General features: G+C 41.3%; 1 protein-coding gene across 18 annotated transcripts in view; it reads left to right on the top strand.

Moving 5' to 3' along the window:
- The window catches only part of ZNF644 (zinc finger protein 644), a 61,042-nt gene that overhangs the window by 10,712 nt on the left and 35,427 nt on the right, over positions 1–14,903 (top strand). For 17 of the 18 annotated variants that reach the window (XM_088673818.1, XM_088673824.1, XM_088673826.1 and 14 more), the window contains exon 3: positions 3,470–3,526. The gene's annotated coding sequence lies outside the window, so the exon portion shown is untranslated. Of the gene's footprint in view, positions 1–3,469; positions 3,550–14,903 lie in introns of all 18 variants that reach the window. The other variant, XM_060276736.2, reaches the window with a different exon arrangement.

The raw sequence follows: 14,903 nt of genomic DNA on the forward strand, positions 1-14,903 counted from the left end.
CTAAGCAGGGATGAGATACACAGAATAATCCGAACCAAGTACAGTACAGTAATGAACTCTCAGGACTGGCTGTGCAGATAAAATGAGAACCAAGCTGAAACTTGTTATTTCATTTCCTAACTACAAGTGAAAGCAAAACTGAAACTAAAATGGTGATTGCTATTGCTTTCACTTTCCGCAACACCATGAAAAGAAATTGACATTCCCAGTGTCTCTCTTCAGGGCCTGTCCCCAGACTTCCCTTTAATGTATTTGCTGCCACCACCTAAAGACTTTGGGAGCTCCAGGACTTTCACTCTGTAATATTACCCATATACCTTTTCAACTATTGACATAAGTCGAGACATATTTTGGTTTAGAATCCACCCAGACTACAGCACAGATCAGGAAACAAACATTAATTCAATTAGTGCATGCAACAAGCAGTCATTAAATGCAGCATTCTTATAGCTCTAGTTTTCTGATTTAACTGACTAAACATGCTAGCAGCTGTTCTCATATATTTTATTTCTCTCCCAGTTACCCCTACTCTCCCTTAATTAGCCCTTGTGCTAGCCAGCACTAATTAACTGTCAATTCCTGCCTTCCACTCCCTGCCAGTCATTCCCTTTAGCTCTGCTTAATATTTCATTCCTCCACTGTTAAGTCAGCCTTCCACTTAGATGTCTGGTACAGAAACTACTATGTGGCCATGCACATAATTCTGCAGGTAGCGACTGTGAAACTGGAGGTGTCCAAGTTGGATGAACTCTGAAGTAGAATTGTGGACAACCATGATACATCATACACAATTCTTTTGTAAAATTGTTGTGTTAGTAGTTTTCACTGCCTTCATCCCTCCACCTCTTAAACAATGTAAGGGAAGTGCAAACTATCTATAAATTTTTGCAAGTTATTATTTCCTTGTAAGGTTTTGAGTTTCTTTAACATTTAAACCACTTTTAAGTATAATAATGTGCCTGATAAAATATGTTGATTCAAAAACTTTTAAGAACTACCTCATGCTAATTTTATAAGTCACATGATGAACATGTTAGAATTATGAATTTTCCAATTCAAACTCCCTACCACTTTAAAAATCAATTCTATTTTAAATTCAACTATGCAAGAAACTGGCTACCTCTCTATTTGCAAATTAAGTTTTTCATTATTGATGCAAAATAACCATGTTTTAAGAAGGGAGATGCCAAGAAAAAATGCCACTTTTAAGAGTTTTAACCACAAACATATAGATGTATCTGCTTAGGTAAGCTGACTTTGTGAAGAAATTAGTTGTCTCCTGGGCTCTGGCATTCTCATCCCACTTAGCCAAGAGTTTGTAAGCTTTTGCCACACTACGTACTGTATATGGTTAGTTTTAGAAGAGACAATTGCAGCATGGTTTAGGTAACTTGCTATAGACCAGGCATCCCCAAACTTCGGCTCTCCTGATAGAGGATCGAAACTGAAGCTACAGATCAGGGACAGCTACTGTGGTATACTGATATGTTTTGAACTACAACTCCCATCAACCCCTCTAGCAAGTCCCATGATCAGAGATTCTGTGTCAAAGCAGGATTATTGCTGATTCACTGAATAAAGCTTTGAAAGGATTTTAATTCTGTTGTTGCCACTGGTATCTTGATTCCTTTGTTACATTCTGGAACATTTTTTTTTCATCCTAGCATTTGATTAACTACAGTGGTACCTCGGTTTACGAACACCTCGGTTTACGAACTTTCGGTTTACGAACTATCCTAACCCGGAAGTTAGTAAACCGAGGTGCCGGAGGTCTACTGAGCGTCCGATGCCTTCGGGGAGGCCGGGCCTTCGCTCCGATGCCTCCTGGAGGCCCGCAGCGAAGGCCCGGCCTCCCCGAAGGCATCGGAGCGAAGGCCAAACCTCCCCAAAGGCATCGGAGCGTCGGATACCTTCGGGGAGGCTGGGCTTCGCTCTGATGCCTTTGCGGAGGCCGGGGAGCGTTTCCGCGACTGGGCTGCAGCCGCGAAAGCGGTCCCCGGCCTCCGCAAAGGCATCAGAGCAAAGCCCCAGCCTCCGGAAGGCATCGGAGCCGGGACTTCGCTCCGATGCCTTTGCGGAGGCCGGGGACCGCTTTCGCGGCTCCCCAGCCTCCGCAAAGGCATCGGAGCGAAGTCCCGGCTCCGATGCCTTCCGGAGGCCGGGGAGCGTTTCCGCGACTGGGCTGTGCAGCCGCGAAAGCAGTCCCCGGCTACCGGAAGCCGGGGACCGCTTTCGCGGCTGCACAGCCCAGTCACGGAAACGCTCCCCGGCCTCCGCAAAGGCATCGGAGCGGCTTCCGGAAGCCGGGGACCGCTTTCGCAGCTGCACAGCCCAGTCGCGAAAGTGCTCCCCGGCCTCCGCAAAGGCATCGGAGCGACTTCGCTCCGATGTCTTTGCGGAGGCCGGGGAGCACTTTCGCGACGCTCCCCAGCCTCCGGAAGGCATCGGAGCCGGGACTTCGCTCCGATGCCTTCCAGAGGCCGGGGAGCGTTTCCGCGACTGGGCTGTGCAGCCGCGAAAGCGGTCCCCGGCTTCCGGTAGCCGGGGACTGCTTTCGCGGCTGCACAGCCCAGTCGCGGAAACGCTCCCCGGCCTCCGGAAGGCATCGGAGCCGGGACTTCGCTCAGATGCCTTTGCGGAGGCCGGGGACCGCCTCCGCAAAGGCATCGGAGCGAAGTCCCAGCTCCGATGCCTTCCGGAGGCTGGGGCTTTGCTCCGATATCTTTGCGGAGGCCGGGGACCGCTTTCGCGGCTGCAGCCCAGTCGCGGAAACGCTCCCCAGCCTCCGCAAAGGCATCGGAGCAAAGCGGTTAATCCGTTCTAGGGGGTGTTTTTCCTCGTCTAGAACGGATTAATCAACTTCCCATTACTTTCAATGGGAAAGTTCACTTCGGTTTACGAACACTTCGGTTTATGAACAGACTTCTGGAACCAATTGTGTTCGTAAACCGAGGTTCCACTGTACTGTCTAGTAACAGGTTTCAATTTCAGAAAAAAACTCTGAAAAGAAGTACTGTTTGTAAAGAAACCTGTATATACTTCAGCAGGGCTGAAGACTGATGGGTACTCAGGATATTTGAGCATTATCTTAATCACCACATTCTTCTATAAAATGTAGTCATTGGAGAGTTGGAGGAAAAACGTGTATATAGAGGTTTCAATAATGGGATAAATAAATGTTTAGGTATAAATGTAAATGTTCTCAAAGCTATCAACATGAGTCTGACCAAACTGCGGGAGGCAGTGGAAGACAGAAGTGCCAGGCCTGCTCTGGTCCATGGGGTCATGAAGAGTTGGACATGACTAAATGACTAAACAACAACAACAATTAAGAAAGTAACTTATGTGGTGTTTACTTGTTGGTGAGATTGAATGAATACATATCCATTTGTACAGCCTGGCTGCCTATCGGGTATAATAAATTTGCTATCAGACAACTTTATCATAGTTTTTTATTTACTGCTTGTAGGTTTGTCTTGGTATTGGATCCAAACTTGCAGCTTGAAGAGGGAGAAGGCAAACATAGGTAAGCAGTAAAAGCTTCTACAGGTTTGTATCTCAGTTGGAATAATAACTAACGATTATTCAGAATCATAACTGTAATTTCTTTTCTCTCATATGATGTTATACTGTAGTTTTACAGCTTTCCACTTTTTCATAAATAAACCATAATAAAGAAATCAAAATGCATGAAGTTTTCATTAAAGCAAATGTCCTTGCATATGATCATCTCTGCAAGAAAGCCATTAGTTTTCATTATGTGATTATTTATTTGTTTACTGCCCTTTATGAAGATACGGGGCAACCCAAGCAGTTTCTGTGCCAAAATGGTGCCTAAACCTTGATTGAAAAGGATCTAAAAAATCAGTTTCCTCCCAAGAGTGCCTGGGTATGGTCTGCAACCACCTGCTCAAGAACCTTGCCCAAGAAAGGGAAATTGGCCACTGGCCACTAGTTTCTTAGATTTTCCAAATCCACTGAGTGTTTCTTGAGCAGTAGTTTTACCACTGCCTCTTTCAAGCAGGCAGGTACCACCCCCTCTTGCAGGGAGTCATTAATCACCTCTCTGGCCCAGCCAGCTGTTAGATCTTATCAGTCAGGAGGGGCAGGGATTCAGAGCGCAAGCTGTCACCCTGACTGATTTAAGCACCTTGTCCACATCCTTGGGCCTTGCTAACTAAAACTCGAAACAACTCAACACGACTATCTAGTGTTCTGGATACCCCTTGAGATTAATCTGCTGTCACAGCAGAGTTACAGTCTCAGTGGATGCAAATGATTTAATTCTCACAGTGCCTTGCAAACAAGTCACAATGCTAACTTCGATTCTGCCACCTCCTTCAGACCAGACTTTAAGCGGCCTGCACTACCTGGAAAAGCTGTGCCAGAAGGAACAAAGAGGATGCTTTGGAGGCAGCACAGTATGCCTTCCAAAGTGGACTCTATGATGAGCCCTCTCCTGTGTTCAGTTACATTTGACTGGAGTTTACCTCCACTTGTGTTTAAGCTGTCTCCCAGCTTGTTTCCTTGCCCTAAGCTCTGGACTATTACCAGGAAGCCAGGCGGGCTCCGTGAAGTGGGAAAGGGCGCTCAAGGGCCATTGTGTCAGTGTCCCGAGCAATTTGGATGTTCCAGAGGTTGGCCAGGGCTTTGACAGGAGTGCCAGTCATATCAGCAGGTAAACCCTACAGAGATGTCTAGAAACCCATTGGCTCCATCAGCCTCTGAGAGTGGAATCTCTTAATTGGCTCGTTGCAGAGGGGTAAAGGTGCTGAAAGCCTAAATCTTGCAATAAGTGATCTGACCATGCTGATGGACTGATGTCAATATCCCCCAATTTTAGATCACCCCCTTCCTTCCCAGTTGAGCAAACGTCCCAAGTGTGGCCTGTCATGCTTTGGGCCGGTGACATGTTGAGATAGCCCCATGGTCGTCATGGCAGCCATGGAGCCACCCCAGAGCCAGTTGCCTCAGCATTAATGTTGAAGTCCCCCAAAACCAGCAGTCTGGGAGTCCTTAGCACTACCTCTGAGACTAGCCTTGGTTCTGTATACCTGAATGAGCGTCTCCATCCCCACCGTTAAGCCCGGACACTGAGATCCAGTGCTGAGGGCCTTCTGGCGGTTCCCTCATTGCGAGAAGCAGCTGCCACTTTCTTTCCGTGCAGGGAGGGTGCGTTGGAAGTTTGGGATATACTCGTTACGGCGAGTATATCCCAAACTCTATATTTTGACTGAAAAAGTAGGGGGTCGTCTTATACGCCCAGTCACCTTATACGCCAGCATATACGGTATTAGCTGCTGCTTGATCATGAGTTTAGAATTGTTTGTGGAGACCATTTGGATGCATGAGTCCATATCACCATTAGTTTTATTGTAATAAAGAAGTAGGCAATTCTGATTTATTTATTTCATAAAATTTATACACCACTTGCTTGTAAAAAAGAACACCTATCAAAGTGGTTTAGAGAAAAGTTGTTCTGAGATTGCTTGTATACACTACCCTTCATTTATTTGTTATATTGCTTCAAAGGGTCAAATATTTTTGAACATCAAAAATGTAGTTGGCACTGTAGGATTTGAGGGCAAGGAACTTTGGGGAGATTTCTGTTTTTTTGATGTGCCAAGCTGAGTTTGGTTTTTCTTAAGTTAAGCCTCTGGCATGCTGGTGATGTTATCAGTTGCTATACTGTATTCTATTCAGAAAATGATAAATCTGCTGTTAGTTTCCTAGCCTGTGTATGGCCTGGTTTTTGAGCTCATGGGGCACTTTTCTTCACCACATTTATGTCTGTAAACCAGTTATGTTCAAGATACAATCACAACACATGTGGGTTTGGATGGTATGTTCAAATGGAACAAATCTGTTCATAAACGGTAACTCATTGCGCAGTGCATTGTGGGAGAGTGCACAGCTTATGCACACAGGCAAACTTGTCTCCTGCATTGGCAGTTCGACATTGACGATTCAAATAAAATTTGAGGACTTTGTCTATTGTTTCCTTTGAAGGATGCCAGTGACATTTGGCCCAGAAGTGCTGAGGTCAACCCTCAACAACGCATTTTGCAATGATCTTTCTGTGTGTGGAACAGAAAGATCCTTTTTTAGAAGTTGCCATTATGTCTGGCTTTCAGTTAAGGTGAATGTGCTGGTTGCCCAAAAACATATTTGCAGGTACAGTTACATTCTTAAGGATTCTAAAACCTGGATCAGCACGTTTTGCACAAAATGAAAGCCATGATGAAATAAACCCCAGTATTGCCGGGTCAGAAGGAAGGTTTGAAATGGGTTTTATAAACCCATGAGGTATAGATTACTAGTAAATAAAAACTTTAAATACATTTCACAGCATCACTTTGACCCAGCACCTGAGGTGCATGGTGTACATAGGGGTAAAATTGACATCAAAAATCACAAAAGTAAAAGCTTCAATATTTCCCTGAAGTATGGAGACTCCCCCCCCCCCCGAAACACCATGTGGTAATTCCCAGGTTGATGTAGTTGAGGACTACGGAGTTTTGGAGAACAGACACAAAAGTTTTATGAAATTTCCAGTGCTATTGGAATGTCTATAGCCCTGTCTCTTGGCCAAGGGGTAAAGCCCTGTAAGCTAATGGTTATCTCCACATTAGTCCTTTTCACACATTATTAATGTGTTGGGCTCTCACAGTTTTAAGGTGGAGTGCAGCTACTCATTTTGCCTTGCCAGCTCTGTCCTCTGTGTTGCACATGGCTGTCTGCAAGGAAACCCCCTACGCTTCAGCAGCTTCTCACACATAGGAAATCCGTGGGATTGGGAATCCTGGTGTCCGGAATGCATCAGGCCTTTGTGAGATGCTGCTTGTGCGTAGAGATTCCACTGCATACAACCATTCTTAACGTGGTCATTGAGGGCATGGCATAGTTAGAGTGGAGCTTGAAACCATGATTTTCCTATTCGCCAGTAATATGCGAATAGGGCTATTGTGGTGGGCAATTCTGTATGTTAAGTAAATAAATATAGTAATTAAAAGTAATCAAGTAATTCTTGCTTTCATGGCAACTATTTCATAGGATGATATTCTAAGGGATGTGTTCGTGGAGAAGGATACATTCCTTTCTTTTCCTTCCACTGTATGTAACACACTCCTTGTTCCTCTTTCCCCATTCCAAACAAAGCATTGTTTTTCATATAGAATGTGCTTTGTTGCTTTCCATTCTACATGGCAACATTTATGTGTTTATATATTTACCACCCTTTCTTCCTTTAAACCTTTGCATAAGGTCTAAGAACAAGTTGCAAGTTGAGAAGGCCTGCCTTAGGTTACACATTTCCTCTTTTTTTAGTTTAGAATGCTTTGTTTTATCAAATTCACACTGCTGCTCTTTTTCAGAAACAATTTTAGGTGGGTGTTAAAATCATTAACTCACTTTCTAGAGTGTTTATTTCTGAAATGTTGCTAGTTTAATTTGTAAGAAATTTGTCTCAAGAAGCATCATAAAATGTTAGCAGTCAGAACAAAGATCCATCCAGTTCATTATCCTGTTAACACCAAACATCTCTGGAATTTTTTGAGGGCATTTATAACAGTATATTACTACTGCTGTAACTGCTACTATTTTGTTGCTGACATTAACTAAAGTGCAACGTCCCCTGGGTCCTCGTTGAGCTCATTGGGGAAGCCGGAGTATCTAGTTGTATAGTTGCCCAGCCTCACCATAAACATAGCCATGGTAAACCACTGCAATCACTTGCAGAACTACACAGCAACAGGACTCTCCATAAATATGTTTGCCTTTCTAGAAATGTAGGGGGAAACCCTTTTACCAGTAATTTTCAAATCAACTTTTAAAGATTTTGCAGCAAAACTGTGTTTTACACACCAGATCCAAATTTGAAAGCTAAATTAATTCAAATCATAACAAGAGCCTCTCAGATACACATTTTGATGGGAATGAAATGCAGAGATGATGAAATATTTAAAATGAAATGAAATAGAAATGCATTCAAGAAAAGCTATGAACATATGTATTTTCCAAAAGAGTGTAGTTTTCAGTTTTATTTAAATTTAAGAGAGTTGTTATAACATGATCTACCAACGGTATCTTACATGTTGGAAAAATAAAAATATACATAGACAGAAGGTAAATGTTGATCTTGCTCCAAAAGCAAGGGGAACTTTATTCAGTTGTGGATATGTGAAAAAAGAGTTGATTTTGGGAAATCTTATAGATATTGTTTAATATTTGAAACAGTTTAATATTTAAAACTAAACTAATCAGTCAACTGATTGTCATCCAGCAACTTCCTTTGGTGCTGAAAGCATGTCTTCAGTCGGGATTGGTGCTGGAAGTATGCCTTTGAAGAGGCTAAATCTCTCTTTAACTGATGTGCAGTTGATTGTTGATTGGTGGGGAGCTCCTTTGAAGCATCTGTAGTGGGGAAAATAGTATTTCCCCCAGCAATTATGACATTTAAGCTTAAAAAGCAGTTTCACTTTACAGATAGGAAAAAATGTAAAATGCAGTGGCCACAAGCAAAAGCTTGAGTTTGATGAAAGCCCTACATATAAATATTATTGAATTGAAATCAGAATTAATTTGAAATTGCCCAAACTTCCACTGCAAAAGGAAATTAATTCACCTGGAAATTATAGGAACTACTTTCAGGTGTAAATATTAGATTTTTGAATTCAGTGAATTAGTTAATCTAAATTAGTTCATCGCAAGCCCTGCTCATATCTGAGAACTGAAAAGCCAGTTAATGTATATGGTGCTTAACAAACAGTATACTTTATTGGCAAGCGCTGAAGTTAACCATTTCAGTGTAGTTAATGCAGGAACTACACATGTATGAAATATAGGGTAATTTCAAGATAATATCTTGTTCTGTCAGCTGACTTCCAGCTTCTGAACACATTGACTGGGATCCGAAGATCCACACAATTAGTTCTGCATGTCTCAGCAAACTTGGGGGTTATGTTTGCTCAAAGATCAGCCACCCTTTTCATGGCACTGGGTAAATTACATGAAGCTGAAGGGACTCTCAAAAGCTGTTTGATATGGCTGAGGAGTCTGCTACTAAAAAGAGGTCAGATATCATTCTGGACATGCCCAAGCTGTTTGACCTGCTTAAAGTAGTTATTTGGAAAGAATAATAGAATTGTAGAGTTGGAAGGGATCCCAAGGGTCATCTAGTCCAACCCCTAAAATGCAGGAATCTAAGCTAAAGCATCTATGACAGATGGCCATCCAACCTCTGCTTAAAAACCTCCAAGGAAGGAGAGTCCACCACCTTCCGAGGTAGACTGTTCAATTGTCAAACAGTTCTTAATGTCAGAAAGTTCCCTTATGTTTAGCTGTAATCTCCTTTCCTGCAACTTGAAGCCTTTGGTTTGAGTCCTACCTTCCAGAGAGGGGGAAAGCAAGCTTGCTTCATCATCCATGTGACTGTCCTTCCAATATTTGAAGATGTTTGAAGTTGGATCTCAACTTATGTGCTCAGATTTAGGTTTACTATACACTTAGTACGAAATCAGCCTATTAGACAGTGCTATAGTTGAATGGTGATAGTACAAAACATGTCATAATGCAGTGTGTGTCAAAATTTGGTCCCCAGCAGTTGTTGGACTACAACTTCTATCATCCGTAGCTAGCAGGACCAGTGGTCAGGGATGATGGGAGTTGTAGTCCAACAACAGCTGGAGACCCAAGTTTGAGAAATAGTGCCATAATGTTCCCTTTCTGTTTTTTCCTGAACCAAGTTGTCAAAGATTCTAAGTAATTAGCAGTGTAGTAAAGGGACAGGATTTACGTGTATGTAAACGGAAAATATAGCTCATGCTAAGGATGAGGTACGTCATCTTTTTCACTTTGGATGTTTAAGGAAACTGATCTAATTTGCATTCCTCAAACATGGATTGGAATGCAGTTTTCCTTCTGAATTTTGAAGTACAGCTACACTCAGCTAAAACAAGTTCAAAACTGCATAAAGCAACTATTTTGGAGTAAGATATGTCTAGAAATTGATATATTAAGATAAGATAGATATTTAAATATGAATGCAGCTAAATGCAGAAAAGGTACTGAACAGATTTACGATTGAGCATATGCAAAATTGACAGAGACTGGAAATAGGCTGATCCAGTCATCCATACTTGCCCCTTGAGCTAGAGGAGGTGAACAGAGTTGGCAGTTATAGAATATGTTGGATGAGGGAAACAGATACTAGAAGTAAGATTGTCTGTTAGGTTAAGAGTAGAAAATACAGTCGTACCTTGGTTTTCAAACAGCTTAGTTCTCGAACGTTTTGGCTCCCGCCAAATGCCGCAAACCTGGAAGTGACTGTTCCGGTTTGTGAACTATTTTTGGAAGCTGAACGTCTGACGGGGCTTCGACAGCTTCCAATTGGCTTTGGTTTACGAATGTTTAGGAAGTCAAATGGACTTCCGGAATGGATTCCGTTCGACTTCTGAGGTATGACTGTACATTCATCTGATTATACTGTGTTCAAGTGGAAATTTTTGTTGACTAGTAAAACTTGCATCATTTAGCTACTGAATGTGATACGGAACAGGAATTTAAATTTTCAGCAATGAGATCCTATCAAAAGTGACTGAAATATAAACCTACCCAAATTTTGGTATACTGTACCTTTTTGTATGCTAAAAGACTAATACCCTGCTTCTTGTTTTAGGTACAGTTAACATCTATTCCAAAGGGACCCAGGTGGTGCTGTGGGTTAAACCACAGAGTCTACTCTAGGGCTTGCTGATCAGAAGGTCCGCGGTTCGAGTCCCTGCAACGGGGTGAGCTCCCGTTGCTCGTTCCCAGCTCCTGCCCACCTAGCAGTTCGAAAGCACATCAAAGTGCAAGTAGATAAATAGGGACTGCTCCGGCAGGAAGGTAAACGTTGCCAGAAGCAGCGTTGTCATGCTGGCCACATGACCCAGAAACTGTCTGCGGACAAACGCCGGCTCCCTCGGCCTATAGAGCGAGATGAGCGCCGCAACCCCAGAGTCGGACACGACTGGACCTGATGGTCAGGGGCCCCTTTACCTTTACCTAACATCTATTCCAATGAATTACTGACACATGTAGAGATCAGTCATGTTATGAACGTTTTAGTTGGGCCTTCTAGCGTTCATTGATACCTTCTTATGAAAAATCTCTAAAAGCTATTTAACAATCAGAAAATAACAATAGAGAAGAGTATTAGTCACAATAATATGTAAATTAATGTTGGCATTTTAAAAATAATTTTGGAGTGAATGAGCCTGATGAGATTTTTTTTTTTGGTAACAGCTGAACAGCTACTATTTGCATCTATTTAACTATTGGCTTTCCGCTTAGATGCCTTCTAAATGAATGTTTTAACTTAGTGTGTCTATCTGACATGTACGGCTGTTTGATGTCAGATTGTTAAGGCTGGTGATGAAACATTTTCAGACTTTCATAATTTGCAGAAGGTGAATTCCACTTTGTGAGGTGGATTGAACTGAATGTTGGATACAGAATGTGGCTACCACTTGGTGGCAGTGCCTTGCTTCAAGACACAAGTCTTCATTAACATTTTAATTCTGGAACTGAGTAGTGATTTGCGCAACGGGGAGTTAGATGTAGGTTAACATAAAACCAATATATATGTTAAAAGTGCAGAATTCTGTGAATTCAGAGATGGACTTGAACACGCAGTGTCATGGCCGCACACATACACAAACCCCAGTTCTAGGTATAATGGAAGTTGTGGCTTTCCTGACTTGGTAGTCCATCTCAGTATGGTTTCTAGGTGTGGTATCTGCCTAAATTGAACTATCTGAAGAAACAGCACCCCCCGCTGCCCAGAATTGCCATGATAAGGAACTGGTTCATCTTTCACAAGGCCTTAATAATCATTTCTGCTCGTGCTTTACTATCATTAGATGGACAAGTTTTTGTAAATTGCTTAGAGGTGTGTGTTTTTTAAAATATAACTTTTTTAAAATAAATGAATTAAATAAAATTGGGAAGCAAGTGGTCACTTGTCTAGTTTTGTCTGGCAAATGGAGCTCAAAAGTAACCTACCAGAACATTCATACTTCTCACAAGTCTTTTTTCTGATTTTCCATTTCTGGTTAAACTTTTAGAGAGAAATCATTCTTTGCATATGCAGGAAGTTTGGGGTGTTTGCATATGCAGGAAGGGCTGCTTTCCTAGTGGTAACAGACAAAATCACATCAGCAGGAAGTTTTCAGCATCCCTCCCTCCTTTGGAAGCCAGTTTGTGATCATTATTGTAGTACAGCACTAACTAAAAGCAGTTCTCATGTTCTTTTTCCCCGATTCTTTGCAGTCGCTGTTTCACAAGAAACATTTAATTTGGGCATGGCGGTAGTAGAACAGATAAGTCTATAAAAGTTATAAGCATTCCCTACCACTACCAAAATAACCCCCACCTACTTGTCCGCTGAGGGATCACAAAGATACTTAACATTTTTCCCTTGCCTGCTGCTGATTGGCACCAACATTTAGCATCTTTGGGCAGCTGTCAGGGTTGCAGCACGCCGGCAGGGTTTTATATTGCTGCATGCTCTGCCCTCTGACTGAGAAGAACTCGGTAGCTGGGTCAAGCTACTAGTAAAATTTCTCACAGTGCCTCTATGTAGCATCAGTCTGGGACTATGTGGAAATCTAAAATGGCAGCCTAACCAATCAACTCTGCTACTGCCTGTCACTGCTGCCGGTTTGCCATATGTCCTCCTTTTCTAGGACATGTCTTCTTCATTGGTAGAGGCGTCATAGTGGTCCATAGTTAAAAGTAGAAGTCGGAAAATGTGTCCTCTTTTTTGCACTTAAAAATATGGCAGCCCTAAGTTAGGATCCACTGACAGGAGGAAGAGGTTGAAAAACTGGGCATCTTCTAGAATAAGTAGCACTTCATCAATAATTACAGTTTGTCAATATCCAGACATTTTAATATGGAGAGAACAAATGTTTTTAGATTTTTGGATATGTCCAATAAAAACAGAATGTATACGCACCCAAGAATGAGCCTGAAGCTCAGTTGAGTTTACTTCCAAAAACAGAAGGTTGAATTTTAAGTCTATCAATAGATAAAAATGGGATTTCATTTTAGTAGTCTGTTTTTTGTGTGCCATTTTCAAAACTAGAGCTCTCCACTGAATCAGAAATTTTGTGTGTGGAGCAGTGTCTATTCTGCTGTTTTCTACTATGTAGACTCAGAAGTTGGCTTTGTTTACAGAAATTCACTATCAGGAATTTCAGTTTTCATGTGAAACAAGTATCTGGCAAAGATAAGGTTAAAATGTAAGGATATTTTTTGATTGAAAAAATAATTAATTTGAATCTCAGCAGTGCCATTCATACATTTCTTTATAAATCTTTATCTGTAAATATTTGAATATACAATTTCAAGGGGAGTATCAGTGCTAGTCTGTTGCAGCAAAAGCAACAAAGAGATGTGTGTTACCTCTAAAGGCTAACACATTTTATTATGACGAGCTTTTGTGTACTGGAATATCAGTCACAATATGATTAAGTGGACTCCAGTCCACAGAAACTTTTTTCAGAATTAATTTTGTCTTGAGTATAGAGTGCCTTTTTCTCTTGACCCACTAGTAAATAGTAATATATACATTCCTGGATTGAAATAATTTAAACAAAGACTTCTGGAAGATAGAGGTCAGGATGCATATTTGAACAGCAGAGGTCATCAACATGCACAGTTGCTTGGTTTGTCTGTGTATTCTTCCTCTCCCCCTTTACTAATCTACTTTACTGTATTTATAGGCTTCTCTCTTACAAAGTTCTCAGGGGACCTTACAGTAAAAATCAAATCAAATTAAGAATCGAACAGCAATAAAAAAAATTGGCAAAAGGATAAATACAGCACAAAATTATTCAGAGAGCATAAACGGCTTAAAACCAGCAGATTAATAAAGCCCGAGAAAATAAAAAGACCTTTTCCTGCTGCTGAAATGATATCCAGGAAGTAGCATCTGACAGACTTATCATGGGAGAGCATTCTATCATGAGCCACCACTGAAAAGGCCTCTGTCTTACACAGTGTTAGAAACTAGGATAGAAAAGCTAGGAGCCAAATGGCTCTTGTGACCTGGGTTGTGGTGCCAAAACAGAATCTGTAGTCACCATGTGTGGGAGTGGGGGGTTGGCAACACTTTTTATTATTTTGATAAGCATGAACTAATATGCAATTCACATAAGTGACACATTGTTAACATCACATTTTAAGCAGAAATTGTTTACAAATGTTTAAATTGGTGTTTACAAAAAAATATTGGTAGCATACTTCAGTTTTCAAAATACTCTACTATTTATTGTTAAACTCCTTAACATATTGTCTACTCTTGGTGTATACTTCAAGGCTTCTTCTCACCCCTCCCCTTTTTTCTTACAAACTTTATTAGTGATCTTGCAAGGCATTACACAAATACAACACATCTCTCAAAGCAAATAAAAATTACAGCCATTTACACAAAGAATACTAATAATACAAAGAAGTTAAAAAAACTAGAAACCTGTGTTTGTCCTTTCTTGCATACATAGTTATAAACCAGGCATCCCCAAACTTCGGCCCTTCAGATGTTTTGGACTACAATTCCCATCTTCCCCAACCACTGGTCCTGTGAGCTAGGGATCATGGGAGTTGTAGGCCAAAACATCTGGAGGGCCGCAGTTTGGGGGTGCCTGTTATAAACTAAGACTTCACCTGTGTTCCTGCTACTTCTTATTCAACCATTAACAAAAAATTATATTATAAAAAATTATTAAGAAAAGTTATCATACAGACTTCCTGTCAGTTCCCATTGTATAGATTGATTCTTACATTGAATGTACCTAACCTCATTTCTCGATTCTCTATACTTTCTCTAAAACAAACTTATAACAATTTATCCCCTTGATCTT

Source organism: Zootoca vivipara, chromosome 7 (genome assembly GCF_965207765.1).
Source record: "Zootoca vivipara chromosome 7, rZooViv2.hap1.1, whole genome shotgun sequence".
NCBI lineage: Eukaryota > Metazoa > Chordata > Lepidosauria > Squamata > Lacertidae > Zootoca > Zootoca vivipara.